The 18,631-nt window shown below is 29.9% G+C and overlaps 1 protein-coding gene across 2 annotated transcripts in view; it reads right to left on the bottom strand.

Annotated features, from left to right (window-relative positions):
- The window catches only part of LOC126740224 (heterogeneous nuclear ribonucleoprotein C-like 2), a 446,026-nt gene that overhangs the window by 300,745 nt on the left and 126,650 nt on the right, over positions 1 to 18,631 (bottom strand). For both annotated transcript variants that reach the window (XM_050446161.1, XM_050446160.1), the window contains exon 2: positions 12,798 to 12,842. The gene's annotated coding sequence lies outside the window, so the exon portion shown is untranslated. The remainder of the gene's footprint in view (positions 1 to 12,797; positions 12,843 to 18,631) is intronic.

Raw genomic sequence — 18,631 nt, 5'->3', positions numbered from 1 at the left:
GCAATTTCCAATTGCCGGTGGCCAAATAGAAGCACACACATGTTTGCTTGATGCACAGAAACGTACTGCTAATAGCGATGGTTTTAGAAGTTTGAAATTCGGATTGTTTAATTTTGTGAAGATTTGTTGTGTAATAATCCATCGTAATGACAACTGCTGTCATTATAGTTTTGTAACTATACTCTATTGTGGGTCTGATTGAAGCAGGATTTGCTCGTATACCGTAAGGAAATAATATATATATATTTTGGGATTAATAATTGAATTTCTTGCCAAAAGTTATGTATTAAGTAATAAGATATTTTAGGTTAGATAGTTAATTTGCTGGAATTAAGGAGTGATAAATAAAATTCGAGATTTATATAAATTGGCTGAAGTTTCGCCTAATATACAGTGATGGCCAGAAAAATAAGAGTGCCTGGTTTTATTGAATATTCTCATAATATATTGTGCTACATAGCGAAAAAAACAATAACGATTTCATATTTGTACAACATATGTCATCAGTGATAAAAAAATAAATTGCCATTTTATTTTGTAATTATAAATAAATAATTTATTTCTTACATGTTTTATGGTGGACAAAAAAATAAGAGTATTTTTCAAAAATGGCCATAAAAAATTATAATTACAATGTATCGTAAAACAAACGACAGCATTAGATAAGCAAGTCAGTACTTACGGTAGAATAACCGTTATTTTTGAGAACGGCTGCGCATCTTCGTGGCATGGAATCGATCAACTTTTGGCATGTTTCAACTGGGACGGAATATCAAGCTTCCTGAACTTCCTTCCATAAATCTTGCTTATTTGTTGGTTTTTTACAAGCTACTCGGTTTTTCAGCTCCTTCCAAAGGTTTTCAATTGGATTAAGGTCAGGTGATTGTGATGGACATTTTAGAACCGAAACCCTATTTTGTGTAAACCATTGTTTAACAATCCGTACCGTATGTTTAGGGTTGTTATCTTGTTGATACACCCACCTTATAGCTTTTTTTTTCGGCATATGGTAGCCATGACTCTATCCAAGATATTCAAATAAATTTTTTTTGTCATGGTCTCTTCAATCCTAAATATGGGACCTACTCTATTGTAGGAAAAACAGCCCCATAGTTTAATATTTAACTTGATCTTCATCTCATCACTAAAAAGAATGTTGCACCAATTTTTTTGAAAATTTTCATCAAAATTGTTCTTAATAAATGCCAGTCTTTGTTTTATATTCTGTTTGCTCAGAAATGGGACTTTTCTAGCCACTAAACCATATAATTTTTGCTCTTGCAAACGTCTTCTTATCGTCCTAGTGCTAATACTTAGTTTAAGTTTCGTTTTATAGAGGTAGATGTGGAAAAAGGTTGCTTCCTGACGCGTACTATAAGTTTATCAGTCTTACGTGTGGTTTTTCTTGGACGGCCTTAATTTTCAGGAACATTTTCTGTTTTATTTTGTGTTTTTAAAACTCTGGAGATTTCACGAGGTGATCTTTAAAGAACATTTGCAAGAAATGCATAGGATTTATTTTGACTCAATTGCAAAATTAGACGCCTTTCTTCGGGGCTACAATGCTTTGCGCGACCAATATTTACCCACGCAATGCAACAATTGTTGAAACTGACTTGTATTGATGGAAAATATCACAAACAAATCTTTTATCTGAATAAACAGGGACAAAATAGTTACAATACTCTTATTTTTTTGTCCACAAGATTTTTAAACAATAATGAAACAAACTTGCTTTTAAAAATAAGCATTCTTGGTTTATTTATGAATTTTATCAAGTAAACAGATTAAATGCTGGAAGAAAATGCGTAGTATTTTGTTTGCAAACTCCAACATATAGGGAAGCTAATTCAGTTTGATTTGAAATTTAATATGAACTTTTATTTTTTTGGGCACAACTGTATATATTGGTTTCTTTACGTAAAATGTAGTATTCAGTACGTACTGCCAAAGTCACGTAACGTACTGCACTTCCTAAAGGAAAAAGTAATATGTCTATGATAATTCTGTTGGAAAATAACAATATCCAAGTCCATGTTTCAGAATTATAAGTTTGCCTAAAGATGCCTAAAGAAGCCAATATGTTTAATGAAATGTTTTGTTATCTAAGCACAACGAACCAATTAACTAGATAGGAAAATTATAGAATTGTTTAAAGAAAACATTAGATATTATTTAGGTAAAAGCGTAGAAAAGCTGAGATTTTCTAGTGACAGTTCTGTATTAACCTGAATATAGATATTCTCGTGATTTAAAAACCGTAGATCATGCGCCAATCCTTTGGTGAAGTGGCCTTTCTTGTAGTAGCGTATGACATTTAGAATAAAAATCAAAGTTCGGTTAACCTTATAGCAATATTTTAAAAGTGTTTATAAAAAGAAACAAATATGATAATAAAAAAAATTCAGTTTTACCAACAATATCTATTAACGATAGAAATGTCAAGCATACAAAAAGTAAAAACACATAAAATGTCTAATTTTATAGTTCCTAAGCGAACGTAAGCGGTGTAACTAATATTACAATAACTCGTAGGATAAGTATTCCGTTCCACCTAAACAAAAAAATAATTATTTTACTGATTTTCTTGGTTTCCTTACTAACTTGCTAACCATTTCTTAATATACTACTAAAATAAATTATTATTGATCAAACTAAAAGAAGACCCAAGCATTTTTTACCACACTAAAATAGGTAATTAACCAGTGATTTTAAAATTTCATTAAACGTTTTATTTGAACCAGAATAAATATTTAAAAGTCACATGTTTCCACATAAGTCTAGAAAATCTCTGCTAGAGCTATTTCAGGAGTAACATGAAATACTAAACCTCTCACAACAGTCAATTTTTTTAAATTTTCTTCATAATAAGGTTCTATTTTTATAAAATATTCATTCTAGCAATGATAAGCTTCTTGAAACGTATGACTAGCAAGTCACTCTAATAAGCTAAAAAATAATGAAATATTTTTAAATCTGAAGTAGATAATTTAAAAATCAAAAGAATATCCCCACATAATCTTTATCGATTAAATCAAAATTATAAAATAGGACAAACTTTGGAATCTACTGCTGAGTGTCTTAACCATCTTGTGTTTCTCATACACTAATAATGTATATGTTATGAGAAAATAAAAGGCCATATTATTTTAGACGTTTAGACTACCGAGACACTCCTTGGGCTATGTTTACATTAGAAATTACAACACCTAACTAAATCATATTACAAAGAATAAAAACAATAACATATAATTATGGAATTTTAAGCATCAGAGGAGAAAATCAGCAAATTAAAGGTTACATAATTTTTACAGAGAAAGAAAGTAAATTATATATAACATCTTCACTGAATTAAGATAAATTATTTACCGATTAGATGTTATAAAGTAGGATGATATTTTTCTATAAGGTAATATTTCGGAAGGATTCGTAATGATTAACACATTAATGTGTATTATAAATAATATAAATATTATATTATAATAATAATATTAATAATATTTTTATTAAAAATTTAAACCATAGCTTCTAAAGTGAAAATGTTATGATATGAGTAGGAAGATCATACGAACCTTGAAATCAGAAAAAATTCTTGATAGTACAATTTTGATACCTTTCTCAGATAAAACTGCTCAACCCTCTGTAGAGACTTATGGGTATTAGTACTATTAGAATATTGCTAATTGTCAAGTGGTTAGCAATTTTGCTTATTCGTATCTGGTAGCCTTAATGCAAAATACCAGTAGAGGTAACTGCCAGATAAGATGACGCATTTAATTCACCAAATAAGCTATGATACAGCTTGATAAGATATAACAAGATGGACATAATATTTATATTACACCCTTAAGATATAAAAATAACATTACCGTTAGTGTTTTGGTATTCTCAATTATCCTATATGCAACTAAGGCAACCACGATAAAAACTATCGATCACCGAATCGTTGGATAGCGAAAGCTTTTAGTGTTGTTAATTATTTTGGTTGAGGAGAGTTTGTAGAAAATAGCATTTTGAACTTCTTTCCTACAGATAATTTTTTTGTTCAATATATAGTGAGCCCCAGGATGAGCGAATCGATACGTAAAATTTGCAAGAAATTTTGTAGTTGAAATGTGACCGTTTGGCATCCAGCCCTGCTTGGTTATAAAATAAAATTTAGCATATTTTTATTTTTTAAAATCAAGCATGTCTTGATAGGAGCATTTTCTAAATTTTATAAGTAGCTAAAGTAGCATTTCTAGGCAAGATATCAAAAAAAGAGTTTTTGTCGAACTTTTTAAAATGTAAACATTTTCGATCATAATGCGGCAGCTACTATAAAACATTGTCACTGTCAAAGTTATACACAAAAAACGTACTTATGTCATTATCTTATTGTAAAGCTTATAAAAGTTATTAATATTATTATTAGAATTTAGAGAAAAATGTTAAATTTGGAGCAGAAAATTTTCATTGTGCAATCGTATGGTAGTGGAAATATGTCGTTAAAGTACGTTTTGAATCTTTTTCGTGAAAAATATCGAAGTAACAATATCTTCTGAGAGACGACTAATTAAACTTTTTAAGGCCATGGGTAGTGTTAAGATAAAAAAAAAGCAGAAAAAGAGATACGTTGACAACGATGCTACTACAATCCTTGCTTTGAAGTCAATTGCTGGGAACCCTTGGATATCATTGAGAGTTAGGTCGGCAGTGCTGAACATAAGCAAATCTGAATTGCAAAGAATTTATTATGCCAACAATATTAAAGCATTCAAACCAAGGTACTTACATACTTTAGAAGAGGGGAATGAAGCGCGCCGTTTATTATTTTCTACTTGATTAGGTGATAAAATTTTAGAGAACAGGGATTTTCATAAAAAAATAATATTCTTAGACGAATCTTCTTTCACGACAAATGGTGCAAATTTCATCTCAAAATTGACGGTTTTGGTCTAATGAAACGCCAAACTTTGTAATTCATGGCAAGAGGCAATAATTTCAGAAAGTCAACAAATGGCGCGCCTTTATATCTTACTATTTAGATATTATTGAACCATACTTTATTGAAGGATCTCTTAATCAAGAAACGTATCTTCAAATTTTGGAAAGATTTTTTGAAAAATACTTAGAACCTTTATTAGATGATCAAAGAGTAAATCTTTTTTCTCTACTTTCAACACGATGGCTGTCCAGCGCACTCCACTATTCGAGTAGCAGAATGGTTAAATAGAACTTTTCCAAATCAATGGATTGGAAGACGCGGCCGAATTGAGTGGCCGCCAAGGTCACCTGATTTAACCTGAGCCATTACCAAATGGCAGGGAATTACGCTATTATGCTTGTAATTCAATTTTTATTAAAGACATTAGAAATTCTTATAATGTTTAGGAAAGATATTGAAGAATGTATCGATAATGGAGGTAGCTACATTGAATAAATTTAAAATAAGTAAATAAAATAAAATATTTTCTACTTAAATTAGACGAACTATGTACTTTATATTACAAACATATTTTTAAGGATTCATAACTCTTAGATAAGTGATTTAAGTAGTTTTAGATCAGTAAATTAGTTTTTCTCTAATAATTAAATATGAATAAAAAAATTAATTGGTACACAAAACGTAAATATCAAAGTAGACCTATGGTTGTGAAATTCGGTATTCGGGCATAATTTTGCATTCTAAACAAGTTTTTCTTATAAACTTTTCTTATATCTTGCCTAAAAATACTACTTTACCTACTCATAAAATTTAAAACATGCTCGTATCAAGGCATGATTGATTTAAAAAAAAAATATGCCAAATTTTATTTTTTAATTAAGCAGGGCTGGATGCCAAACGGTCAAATTTCAACTACAACATTTTTTGTTATTTTAACGCAAGGCATTATTCTGTAACCACTTATATTTAATCTCTGCTCATAGGAAATCTTTAAAGAAGCCCTTGAAAACACCGACAGGAACTTTGCTAAATGGATAACGAATGAACAACATCTGGTACGCAGATTATACTGTGGTTAGTAAAACCATAATCTTGGTAATCAGTAGAAAAAGTGGTGAAAGATACGGCTTAATGTTCAATAATATACCAATAGACCGAGTAAAAGAATTCACCTATCTGCGAAACATGATCATTGATAATTAAGACGATTTACAGAAGGTCAGGTGTAAAATAGAGAAAGCAAGAGCCGCCCTCAATCAAACGGCTAAACTGTTTAAAAGATACAACCTCAACATCGATGCTATATTTGCTCGATTCGTTTCTATGGGGTGGAGTTATGAACATTAACTAAGGTAATACAAAAAAGACTCGAAATGTGGCTTTACAGGAGGGTACTGAGAATATCATGGGTAGACAGAGTGACCAACAATGGTGGAGAGACTAAAGAAGGATATGGAATCAAGAGAAGAAAACTTGAGTACCTCGGACATACGTAATATCAGGAACGACTGCAAATTATACGGTTAAAAGTCCGTTTCTTAAAGGAAAGTTTTTAGCAGAAGAAAGAGAATATCATGGTTTAAAAACTTTTACCAAACGATTTAAAGTATTGGTGAACAACATCATCATAACCAGTATTTGGAACAAATAGGTACTTAAAAAAGAAGAAGAAGAAGAAGAAGAAGCAGAAGTAAATTTTAAAAATTCACTATGTTGAATACGGATTGAATACTACAAGAAAAATAAAACTCTGAGCTTAAATAGTATAACAAGACAATTTTAAATAATGGTATCGGTTATTTTTTTCATTGCTGGCCAATTTTGATCTCAAAAATTTTCTTTCAAAACCACTAAATAATTTATTGGCAACTGATAGGACACTTATATTTTATCGTGAATTATGAGGTAAACTTCTTGGTTGCTTACTTTAATTCTTTCGCCATTGCTACAAAATCGTTTAAATTGCCTGTTATTAAAACAGTAGCATTTGCAAATCGTAAATTGTTTACTCTTTTCAATTCATGTTAATAACCATATTTTCCCTGTCTAGAGTTTTGATGTCATATTCCAGAGTAATTATTAATAATTTCGGAGGCATCTTAACACCGTGTCTAATTCGTCTTTCAATAGGAAATACATTGCTGACTGATCGTTTAGTTTTAAAGATATCGTTTTTCATAAAAATATATCTATATATATATAATGCGATACATATTAAAAGTTACAAGTGTTAGTTTATTTGGATCATATCTAATTATTTAATAATGTATAAGTTGTGTTCCAAGGAACTTTTCTTAAGGTTAAATATCTTTAAATACTAGAAGAGGGCCTACAGTATTTATTTCTACTGTAATTAGACCTAAATTATAATATTTTTAATATAATTCAAATGGCAAGCGCTAGATTGCTAAGTGAATGGTACTAGATGAATTATAACAAATACCAAGGAATCACGTGTGGAGAAATGAAAAGTGGTGAAAATAATTATTTACTTTATTAATTTGTTTCATATGGCCGTTCGATTTATCGTATTCATCCAGAATATTACAAAGAAGTAAGTTGGCGTTTACAGCATCAAATCGGTTTCGATGAAAATCTTATAGACAATTACTTGAAACCAACTTTTTTACATGGCTTATATGGAAGAAGTTATTGGGTAGCTGGTTATAACATACAGTATGAACTAATGCTTAACAAAAATACAGTGGATAATCTAAAACATGCACAATGGAAGATTTTTCTCCAGGAACATGGGAGAAACATAAAAATTGAAAAAGAACAAAAATATTAGACAGAGAATAGCTGCATTAAAGTAGTACGTATAATTAAACAATCACAGTCGATAGATGAATAATAAGACTAATAAACTGGAGAACTCATGCAGATTGGTGTAGCAGGAAGCATGATCAGAGCGACCCAAGCTTAGTAAAAACGTGTTGGGAATCAAAATGTATAGCACTAGGTTCAACAGACCGAAAGATTTTATTTTTTTATTAGCTGCCCAATTTTTGTCAACAGACTTAATATTAATATTGCTTGGCCCCCGCTATTATCCGATCTAACATCATTAAGCTCTGTTATTTATGAATATACTAATATTAATTAATGGGTACAGATTATTGACAAAATATACAAAAGGGTGCAATGACTTAAATTATTAGGTAATTAAAAAATGTTAAAGCTAAGTAACTTTAAATTTTTTGTTTGTTTTTCAATTGTTCCAAAAAGGCAATATTATTTTACATATATTAACTATACCTAAAAATATCAAATAAAAATTTTAGTTGTAGCAGAAAAAAATTAATTGTAAAAAAATATGTAGCGCGTAATTAAATTTTATTTATTAACCACAGTAACACCTAAAACATAGTATTGACGCAGTAACTTGGTTTCGAAAATGAAATTTATTACGTTGAAATAGCGCATCGAAACTCGTTTAATTAATTGACCTGTTTGGGATGGTCAATGAATTTATGACAAAATATTGTTCAAGGTATATTTGGGCCCACAAAATTGTAATTTAACCTAATTACTCATGTTATACCTATGCGATATTTTAGTTTGTCAACTGTGACACAATTTACAAATAGAGCCAATATGTCATAAAAAAGTTGATTTTTTGGTAATAGGATTACATGCTCAATGCAATTTTTACTCTAAATAGGTTTTTGCATAAACTAACAAATATTTGAAAATTATTTTAATAAATAAAAAGATACATTAAAAAACAATACGTCGATCTCTAATGAATAGCGATGGTTGGTAAGTCGATCTAAGAAATTAAATTGTTAATTTAACTTCTTTAGGAAAATTTAACAAATCCTGTAGTCAATTGTCTTGTATGATATTTCCAATTATCGAAAAAGAAAGAATTGAGAAAACTGGAAAAAATAAATAAAATAAAAAATGTTACAAAAAAACTTAAAACTTAAAGCAAAAAAATGTTTTTTTTTACTTGAAAAATACTTAAAAAGATAAAGTGTCAAAAGTTATGTTGCTTACGAAATACTCTCAAAATAATTTTTAGCTTTATAAATTTTTTTATTATTTTAACATACGAAAATAAAAATAAAAGGTTACATATAAATAAAAGTTATTTAAATAAATATTTTAATAACTTTTTTCAGGCTTCTCTAAAATATAAAAGTAAATAAAATGGGCAGCAGCAAAACGAAATGTAAAATGTATTCAACTTTTGTGCTATTTTTAAATAATTATTATTGATACAAGTAAAAATTTTATACGATACAATGCACGTAAGCGCATTTAAGAGCAGTGATATTATAGGCAGTAAATTGAGTAAAATAAGCTTCTCTTAATTATTTTCTTGGAATAATTATAAATTATGATTTTAGCTGTGTTTCTTTTGGCACTTTCGTACTTTTTATATTAAATGGTTTTTTATATATGTGATTCGTTACTTAACCTTAGTGTTATCTGGTATGTTACATGATCTCGCTTTCGTTTTGGAAACATCTATTAAAATGTAATTTATTTAAAATATTTGCCTTGTATGAACTTTTTTGTAAGGACTTATCATATATCTCTTTTAGTTGTTTCTATTTTATATAATTTAAATTTTAAGTTTTTGTTTAGATGTTATTTCTAATATATATACACGATTATTTATTATAGTGACTTTGTTGTATTAATATTAACATGAGACAGAGAATTTAGTCAACTTTGTTGATACTGTTTTAAAAAAACTATTTCTGATGTGCTAATAAATTCAGTCGCGTAAACTTTGAAACATAAAATTTGAACTAGTTAAGTAAGAACGAACTTCTTGAACATAGTTTTTCTCAAGAAATTAATAATGGGCAAGACTTTGAACAAGCTTTCCATTATAATTAGAAGACGAACTATTTGTCCAACGCCTTATATATAAATTGAAGAAATATATTGAGATTATAAAGAGAACGAATGTTTAAAACTTAAACACAAATATTGAAATAAATATTACTATCCATTTTTCCTTTTTTAATATTCCGATATTCTAATAGGAATCTAAACGCTAAGTCAACCAAAGGCTTATCACTGAACAGGAATTCTTTCTGCTCATCAACTCTGGAATCTTGTCTATGATTATTTACTTGATATAGAAATCACTATAGAAAGAAAATATAACATTTGCTAACATATTAAGAAAAAAATATACAAACGTAATTTTATCTTTAATTGAAACCACTTGTTTTTAAAATGTTTTATATATGAAAATTTATACAGTGCATTTTTTTATCTCGGGTCATAGGGTTTTACGTATAATATTTTCAACCACGTGTTAGAACCTGTTCTATTTAATCGATAGGATTGAAACTTGGAACAAGTGAAGTTTAAGTTAACAGACTTAAAAAAAATCCCATTATTTTGCAAAAAAAATTACGAGAAACCTATTTAAAATACGTTTTTCTGATGAAAAAGTTTGCTTTTTCTGCATCTCGTAACCTTCATTACCTTTACACTTCAAAGCAGGTAGACAAATATCTGACAATGGCACAAAATAATTTTTGTGCATAATAAATTATTTATTATTAATTAGCAAATAATAAATTGCTCCATTGAAATTGTTTAAAAACTCTTTAAAATGTCGATTTACACTACGGAGGAACGTATTGACATGGTTTCAAACTACATTAGAGAAATGTCGGCGCAAGAAGTGGTAGATAATTTTGCCGTGTCTTATCCTAACCGTCCCGTCCCGTCTAGATCAACTGTACAACGGTTTCATGAAAAATTTATTACGATTGGATGCATCGCCAGTTCTCACTTAAAACGAAAAAGAACCGAAACTGTAGTAGACGAAAAATTTAAAATGGAGGTATGCTTGGCCGTTGAAGAAAATCCAACAAATAGTCTTACTCAGTTTGCTGAAGTTACCGGAAAAAGTAGGAATAGTTGCTATAAGGCAGAAAAGAAAAATACAAATCTTTTAAAGTTAGAAATGTTCAAGAACTCTTGCCTAATGATTATTTTCTTAGAATGCAGTTTTGTGAACAGTGGATGGAACGATGGAACTGTTACCGAGTTTTTGAATGCCACGTTCCCAGGACGCTGGATTGGACGTGTTGGACCATCTAAATGGCCGGCGCGAAGCCCCGATCTTTCGCCTTTAGATAACTTTTATTGGGGCTATCTATCATCGAAAGTGTTTGATATTGTTAGAGGCAGAACCAACAATATCGAAGAACTTCGTAACAAAATTATCGAGGCTTCGCGTACCATTACTCCCCGGCAGCTCCTAAATGTTAAAAGACATTTCTACAACTGTCTGGGCTTTTGTTTTGCTCAATTTGGAATTCACTTTGAACAATTTATTTAAAAGGTTTTATTTGTTTATTGTTGATTTTTGAAAATATATTTTTGAGATTTTGAGGAAATTATTTTGTGTCACTGTCAGATATTTGTCTACCTGCTCTGAAGTGTAAAGGTAATGAAGGTTACGAGGTGCAGAAAAAGCAAACTTTTTCATCAGAAAAACGTATTTTAAATAGGTTTCTTGCAATTTTTTTTGCAAAATAATGGGATTTTTTAAAGTCTGTTAACTTAAACTTCACTTGTTCCAAGTTTCAATCCTATCGATTAAATAGAACAGGTTCTGACATGGGGTTGAAAATATTACACGTAAAACCCTATGACCCAAATTAAAAAAATGCACACCCTTAGTTCTCGAGGTCACGGGTAACAATTTTCCCATTTTTTACCCCTTATCGGTGGAATTTCGAAAAATCCGTTTTTATCCGGTGCCTATATTATAAAAAGAACCCGTTGGCAAAATTTTACGTTTCTAGCTATTGTAGTTTAGGCTCTGCGGTGATGAGTCAGTCAGTCAAGACAAACTCTGTTATATATATATAGATTTGCAGTGAAATCGTAGATTACCGCAAAATGAAAAGGAGTAAGAGTATAAGATTTTTATTTCACTTTAAGAACAATGATCACCAATATTAAAGCTTTGAAAAAACTACTATAAACTATTTTGAAATGAAGTATTATTTGAGGCTAAGCAGAAAATTTACTCAAGACAAATTTGGTTTTAGAAGCAAGTTCTACATTATCTGGTGGATCAGATTCTGAAAAAGTTCAAAGGGGTGGTAATGTCTATATATTATATCTTCACCTAAAAAAAACTTTTGATCCTAAGTATGCTTTTAACTGAAGCATGAGAATCTGTGGCCACGCGACTTTTTCTCTATCTTTCACATTAATTCATGGAACAAAATCGATTGCGGTACTCTCTTAAATCAGATCTATATTAATGCTCCATCTTAAGCAGGCCTTCGTCACCAACTTATAATCTAAATTATTTTTAATATTACTTGATACGGCATTAGCAATCTATTAGATAGATACTTGTAATCAATAGTTCAAATGTGAATTTTCCCTTAAAAGATCCTAAAAGAACTCAGTTTTAGTAGAAAGTGGTGGTTTTATGATAATTTTTTTAATGGATTTCTTTCTTTCATTTGTATTGCTACTTGTATAGTATATAACTCTTAATTTTATATATTTTTTTTAGTAATGCAAGTAATTATAATTCTTAATAATTTTAGTAATTTAAGTATTTATTAAAAAACAATTTGATGGTGGGTACTCGAAGATAAAATATCAGGTAAATTAATAATGATAATAAAGACAAAAATGGGTGGCATTAAATGGCAATTGTCAAGAAATTACTTTTCAAATAAAATTAGGTTTTTTCTTCTATTTATTCTTTATTTTATTCTTTATTTTACTCTTGTATCATTTTTTTGTTTCCAAAAAAAAAAACGTGAGTGGTAATTTAACACTTTAAGTATCTGTTACTCAAAAAAATTAGGTCACTTTCAAATTGGTTTTAATTTATACATACAAGTAACTGAAATTCACTTACCCTTATCGGTTTGCTTCAAATAGTCTAGCCTATTTCTCGATTTGCCTAAAAATAAAAAATCTATTAAATATATATATATGACATTGTAAAGCTATGTTAATTTTTTAATGATATCTGTAGAACTCACTAAAAGATGCGCCTATAAAATAGAAAATATATTTTGAAAACAGATGGATATAAACTGATTATTACATTTCTCCAGACAAACTTTCTTTTCAACCCCCAAAGAACCATCAAATAAAATTTTATACAGCGACAAATTTTAAACGGGCCACCGTTACCTTAAGTGGTTTTACAATAAAAATTCAATATTTACCATCGACCGCTAGAAGCGATAAGAAAATATATATAAAATACATTCCATGGACCATTTAACTTTATGCTTATCTTTAGAAAACTGGGCGCAGAAAACCCTTTTCGCACGAAGAGTTTTATGATTTTACATTTAGAGATTTTTCCCTTAATGCTTCTTCACCTGAAGATAAGAGTTAATTTAGGTATGTTTAGAAATGTTGCGGAGGCGACGGCAAAGACCGAAAAAGCCATAAAAAAATAGGTTAAAAGTAGGAATCACCTATAAAACGGGCTAAATATGATATCTTCTCATTACTAATGAACCGTGATATGGACAGAATTCCAACGTCCATTAAATGCCCGTCCCTTATCCGTTTGCTTTTTTAGCAACAGTGTTATCGATATTTTCGCGCCTATAATCATCCCTCATAATTTATCAAAGTAAATAATAATTTTGACGCGTATAAAATAAAGCGAAACCGCGATACAAAATACAGAAACTTTGCACGTTGGCAGTCGTTAAAAAGCACAGACAAAAGAATGATAAAAATCACGAAGGTATCCAAGAACAGTACGAGAATAACGGACGTACGTGACTTCACGAAATTCTTTCCAGGAATGCACGCTATTGTTTTTGTTTTATAACAAGTGAAATTTGGCTTGCTCCTGGCTGTCTTTTGGGTGTTAAAAATTTCATGGAAAGTTTAGGGTTATTTTACGCGAATAGATTATTAGGTTTTTATTGAGTCTAGCTGCATATATTTTAAATTTTTTACAATGAAGTCAGTTTTTTCATCGTCTTAGAGGTATGAGACTGTTGCGTAAACTACTTCTGATATTTTGAGCTGAGATCTAGTCAAAATATTTTGTTTTATTTTTATTAGTAATACAGAAATCAGTTACTTACTTTGTTGGGCATTACGTCAGTATACAAATAAATATCAAGGTCGAAAATACTATTTTATATGCTCACTTATTAAAAAAAAAGAAGAAAGTTTATTCGCGTATTTATAAGAAATATTAATAATTAGTCACATAGGAAATACCAATGAGGAAAAAAGTTAGTATTTTTTAATTTTTTTTTAAAATACTATACTAAATTATTTGAATGTTCTTTAATAGCGATAAATTTAAAATAAAACACTGTATTCGAGGTAAAAAGGAGAATGAATGCTATGACTATAAAAATGTATACACGTTAAAATCATTAAAATTAAAATTAAAAATGATAAGAACAAAGATATATGGACATTATATCGATAAAACAACATAAATATATACAAGTTAAAAAAAATAAAAAGTAGCTTACTTGTCAAAAGGATGCCTTTACTAAAATTTAAAAAAAACTACTATTAAAATACTTTCTTTTTTCGAAGACGTATGCACCAACCAAAAGGTATAACTAAACTATTCTATACATTCAAATATTCGTATTTTTATACTTTTTATTAGTATACTATGCCTACTTAATATTAAAACACAACGACATAGCAGTGTTTGTATTTATTTGTAAGAGTAAGTACAAATGGTGGTAAATGTTGAGTCAGCCGAAAGAAAGTCTTGACTAATCCGGTCAGTTTAATTCATTTTTATAATGATAATTAACATTTTTTTAATTTTTTTTCTTAAATAAATTGAAACTTTTTTAACATTATATCAGTAAAATTAAAAAAGGCAATAATATAAAATCTCATGCACCATTCCTAACAAACAGACCAGAAACATATGCTTAGAGCAACAATAGAAACTTCCCAGTTTTTTAATGTTACTATGACATTCTGTGTGGGATATTAATTTTAGTCTATGATATGTTTGTTGGGGAAATATACTATAAATATTAAGATCCAAAATTTTTTGTTTAAGACCTTTTTGTCTAGCTCTTAACCTTACAGTTTTTAAAGTACAGTAGGGTGGTAAAATTAGAAGAAAAAAACTTTTTTTGATAAAACATTCCTTAATTTTATCGCAATATAAAAAAACAACCGTACATATATATGTATAGTTACGAAACAACAGAATATAAAATTATAAAAAATATTACCCTTAAGACACTTTACTAATAGGAAATGTTAGGAACAAAACAATTACAAATATGAAAACTCCTATTTTAAGATAAGAAAATTAATCCGTATTATTCCTAGGAGTATTTAAGTTTTATAAGACAAACCTTAAGTTTTATTTACTTATATCCAACTTAAGTTAAGTTAAGTGAATATTTGTCAAATGTTAATTTGACATCGAAATTTTTCTGATATGTTTAGTGTTATGTATGGTATCAGTCGTAAGATTAATAATAGAGGCAAAAAAAGATTAATAAAAGGCTAAAATAAAGGCGCTAATTATAATTTTTTCTATATATTAGTGTTACAAGTAATTTAATTCAAGCAATCAAAATTTTATTTGATGTACATCCTCCCCTACATAAAATTGTTTCTTATGGTTGCTGTTTTTCAATTTAAACATGAGTTGGCTGTCATCTACCAATAGAAAAACTATAAATACTAAGCTCTATACGGTTTGTTTTAGAACTATGGGATCAAACTTCTGGAGGTTCTTCAGTGGAACAGAAGAATCTATTTGAATATAGGAACCCATGTCCGGAAATGCGTCACTACGCCACTACGGCCCTAAGACGCGTTAAAATTTCTTTTTACCTTTTGTATATGATACTATAACAATAATTGTTTAAAATCAACGCTTATCAATGTCAATTCTCAATCTCATGTTTAAAAATTTTATAGCTTACAATTTTTAAACATTTATTGCTAATGGAAAACTTTACCAATCAAGAATTGGCGGATATGCATTTGGCATACGGAGCAACAAACTGCAATGCACGAGCAGCATCGCGGTTGTATCATGAACGTTATCCCGAACGACAGCATCCTGGATACAAAAAGTTAATTGCGGTTCATCGGCGGCTCGCTGAGACAGGCATGTTTAAGACCAAGATGCATTATACTGGTGTTGCTCGAACCGTAAGAACGGTCGAATTTGAAGAAGAGGTGCTTCAGCGAGTTGCCGATGATTCAGCAAATAGCACACGTGACGTCGCTTAGAATATAAATACGAGTAACGCTTCTGTCTGGCGGGTACTACACGAGCAACAACTCCATCCTTACCACTTCCAGAAAGTTCAAGGTATGACTGCGGCCGATTATCATCCTAGAGTTCAATTTTGTCGATGGCACAGAACAATTTGTGGACCGATGAAGCCTCTTTCACAAGAGAAGGTATTTTTAATAGTAGGAATAGCCATGTTTGGGACGAAGAAAATCCTTATGCAATTTTTCCAAGAAAACATCAGAATCCTTGGTCTGTCAACGTATAGGCAGGCATTGTTGATGATTATTTAATTGGGCCATACCTTCTATCGGAACGGTTAACAGGACGTATTTATCTACGTTTCTTGGAGGAAGTTCTCCCAGAAATCCTTGAAAATATTCTACTAAACGTTAAACAGCAAATGTGGTTTCAGCATGATGGAGCGCCAGCTCACTTTGCTGTACAAGTACGTGAGTATTGGCTCAGCGGTTGAATTGCCAGAGGTGGAGCAGTTTCTTGGCCTCCTAGGTCACCCGATTTATGTTGCTCGATTTTTTTCTTGTGGGGACATGTAAAGTCTTTAGTCTACGAAACTCCAGTAGAATCAGAGCTAGACTTAATTAGACGAATAACAGCAGCATTTGAAATCATTGAAAACGAGAATCAAATTTTTGTATGTCGGTGTAGTCCGTCAAAATCATGTGCGGCATTTAAATTGGTGTATTGAGGTTGGAGGAAGACATTTTGAACAATTGTTGTGATGGTATCATATACAAAAGGTAAAAATAAATGCATCAGAACATATTTAGGTAATTAATATTTTTTCTTAATTTAAACGCATTTTAGGGCCGTAGTGGCGTAAAGACACATTTCCGGACATGGGTTCCTATACACAAATGGATTCTACTGTTCCACTGAACAACCCCTATAAATTTAATCCCATAGTTCTGAAACACCCTGTATACAAAATAAAAGGGGATTTATTAGGTTAATTAAGATGTTTTTTATTTTGGTTTCGCGTTTATGTATGGTTTTCCCAACGTAAGTAGATGTATGGTCAGTATCGACAGGGCAGCTAAGGCGATATACTCCACTAAGATCAATTTAAGGAATTTTATTTACTTGTAAGCATACACAGCCCGAGAGTCAGTTATAGACACTAATAAAGGAAACACTAAAAAGAAAAGCCTAAATAAAACATCTTTTGTTCTGGTATTTCCAATATTTTCAAAGAACTGGAGTATTAATAGAATTTCAAGAGAATCTATTAAGGTAACTAAGTTATACTAGGGTGTTTTACCTTTGGCAATACCAGACTGTCAAACAGCTTCAGACAATACCCTACATTAAAATCCAGATTAAAATCGACCATAATACCCAAATCCCTTTCTATTTATGGGTTATATTTCTTTTTAACGGTCATAGATATCGTAGAATATTTTTTGTTATTGAAGAATATTGTGTTTGTACTACATCAGTCTATAACATCATCAAAGTTTTTCTGCAGACATGAACAGTGCCATACAGACTCAATCTTCATGAATAACTTAAAATTGTTAGGACTTAAAATCGTTAGCAAACAGTAAATCTTCAGATTTACCCTCTTTAATGCACAGGTTAATAGTAATCAAAATTAATTAAAAAATTAATTCCTATCTCATTAATCCTAAGTTGGGGCCCTAGTTTTTATTTTGGTAATAACTAAATGCATGAAAAGTGTATTATGAGACTTTCAGAAATTTTGATCTTTGATTAAAAACTTGAAAAAAAATAGAACCTTTAAGAGAGAGGCGCAAGTTTTATTTTTTAAATTGTTGTTTTGAGAGTTACTTAATATTTGGGAGTATGCAAGTAAGACATTATTACTACAACCTTATTTTGAAATCAATAAGACTAAATCCAAATATTTAACTAATATAAACCTCTAATTGTTTAAATGTTGTTCAGGTGTAATAAAAGCTTTGAAAGCATAGTCCGTAGTAGTTTTACCAGGTTAATAATGATCTCGGTTAATGTCAGGTAAATAGTCTTTTCTACAGATTTTCCCAAAAGAAAACAAAGTTAGTTATCTTTAAAGATTTTATAGTTGGTAATGATTGGCCGAATTTTATTTTGTGCTTTCTAATAATTAACTTCCTTAAATTGCTTTGATACAGGACATATTCTCAATAAGTAATCTTACGTACGTAGAAGTTTTGACTAAAATACCTTAGAATAGGATGTTATAAAATTTGCGAGAAACCTCTTTATTTGTCACCTAACTTTTACTTTTTGTACTAATATTTCTCTTTGTTTTTCCTCCAAAAACTCAGGCACTATTCAGGGTTAACCATACAAATTCGGCTCTTACTTGTATATTCGAAAAATTTGTCATCAGTTAATTGAATAACTACACTGACTTTCTGGTTGCCTTACCCCCACTAGAAAATTATTAATTAGATATTAGGATCTATTTGGAGAAATAATTTTAAACTAAACAATGTATGTACATTTTT

Source organism: Anthonomus grandis, chromosome 9 (assembly GCF_022605725.1).
Source record: "Anthonomus grandis grandis chromosome 9, icAntGran1.3, whole genome shotgun sequence".
Classification (NCBI taxonomy): Eukaryota; Metazoa; Arthropoda; class Insecta; order Coleoptera; family Curculionidae; genus Anthonomus; species Anthonomus grandis.
This window is presented reverse-complemented; position numbering and strand designations above follow the sequence as displayed.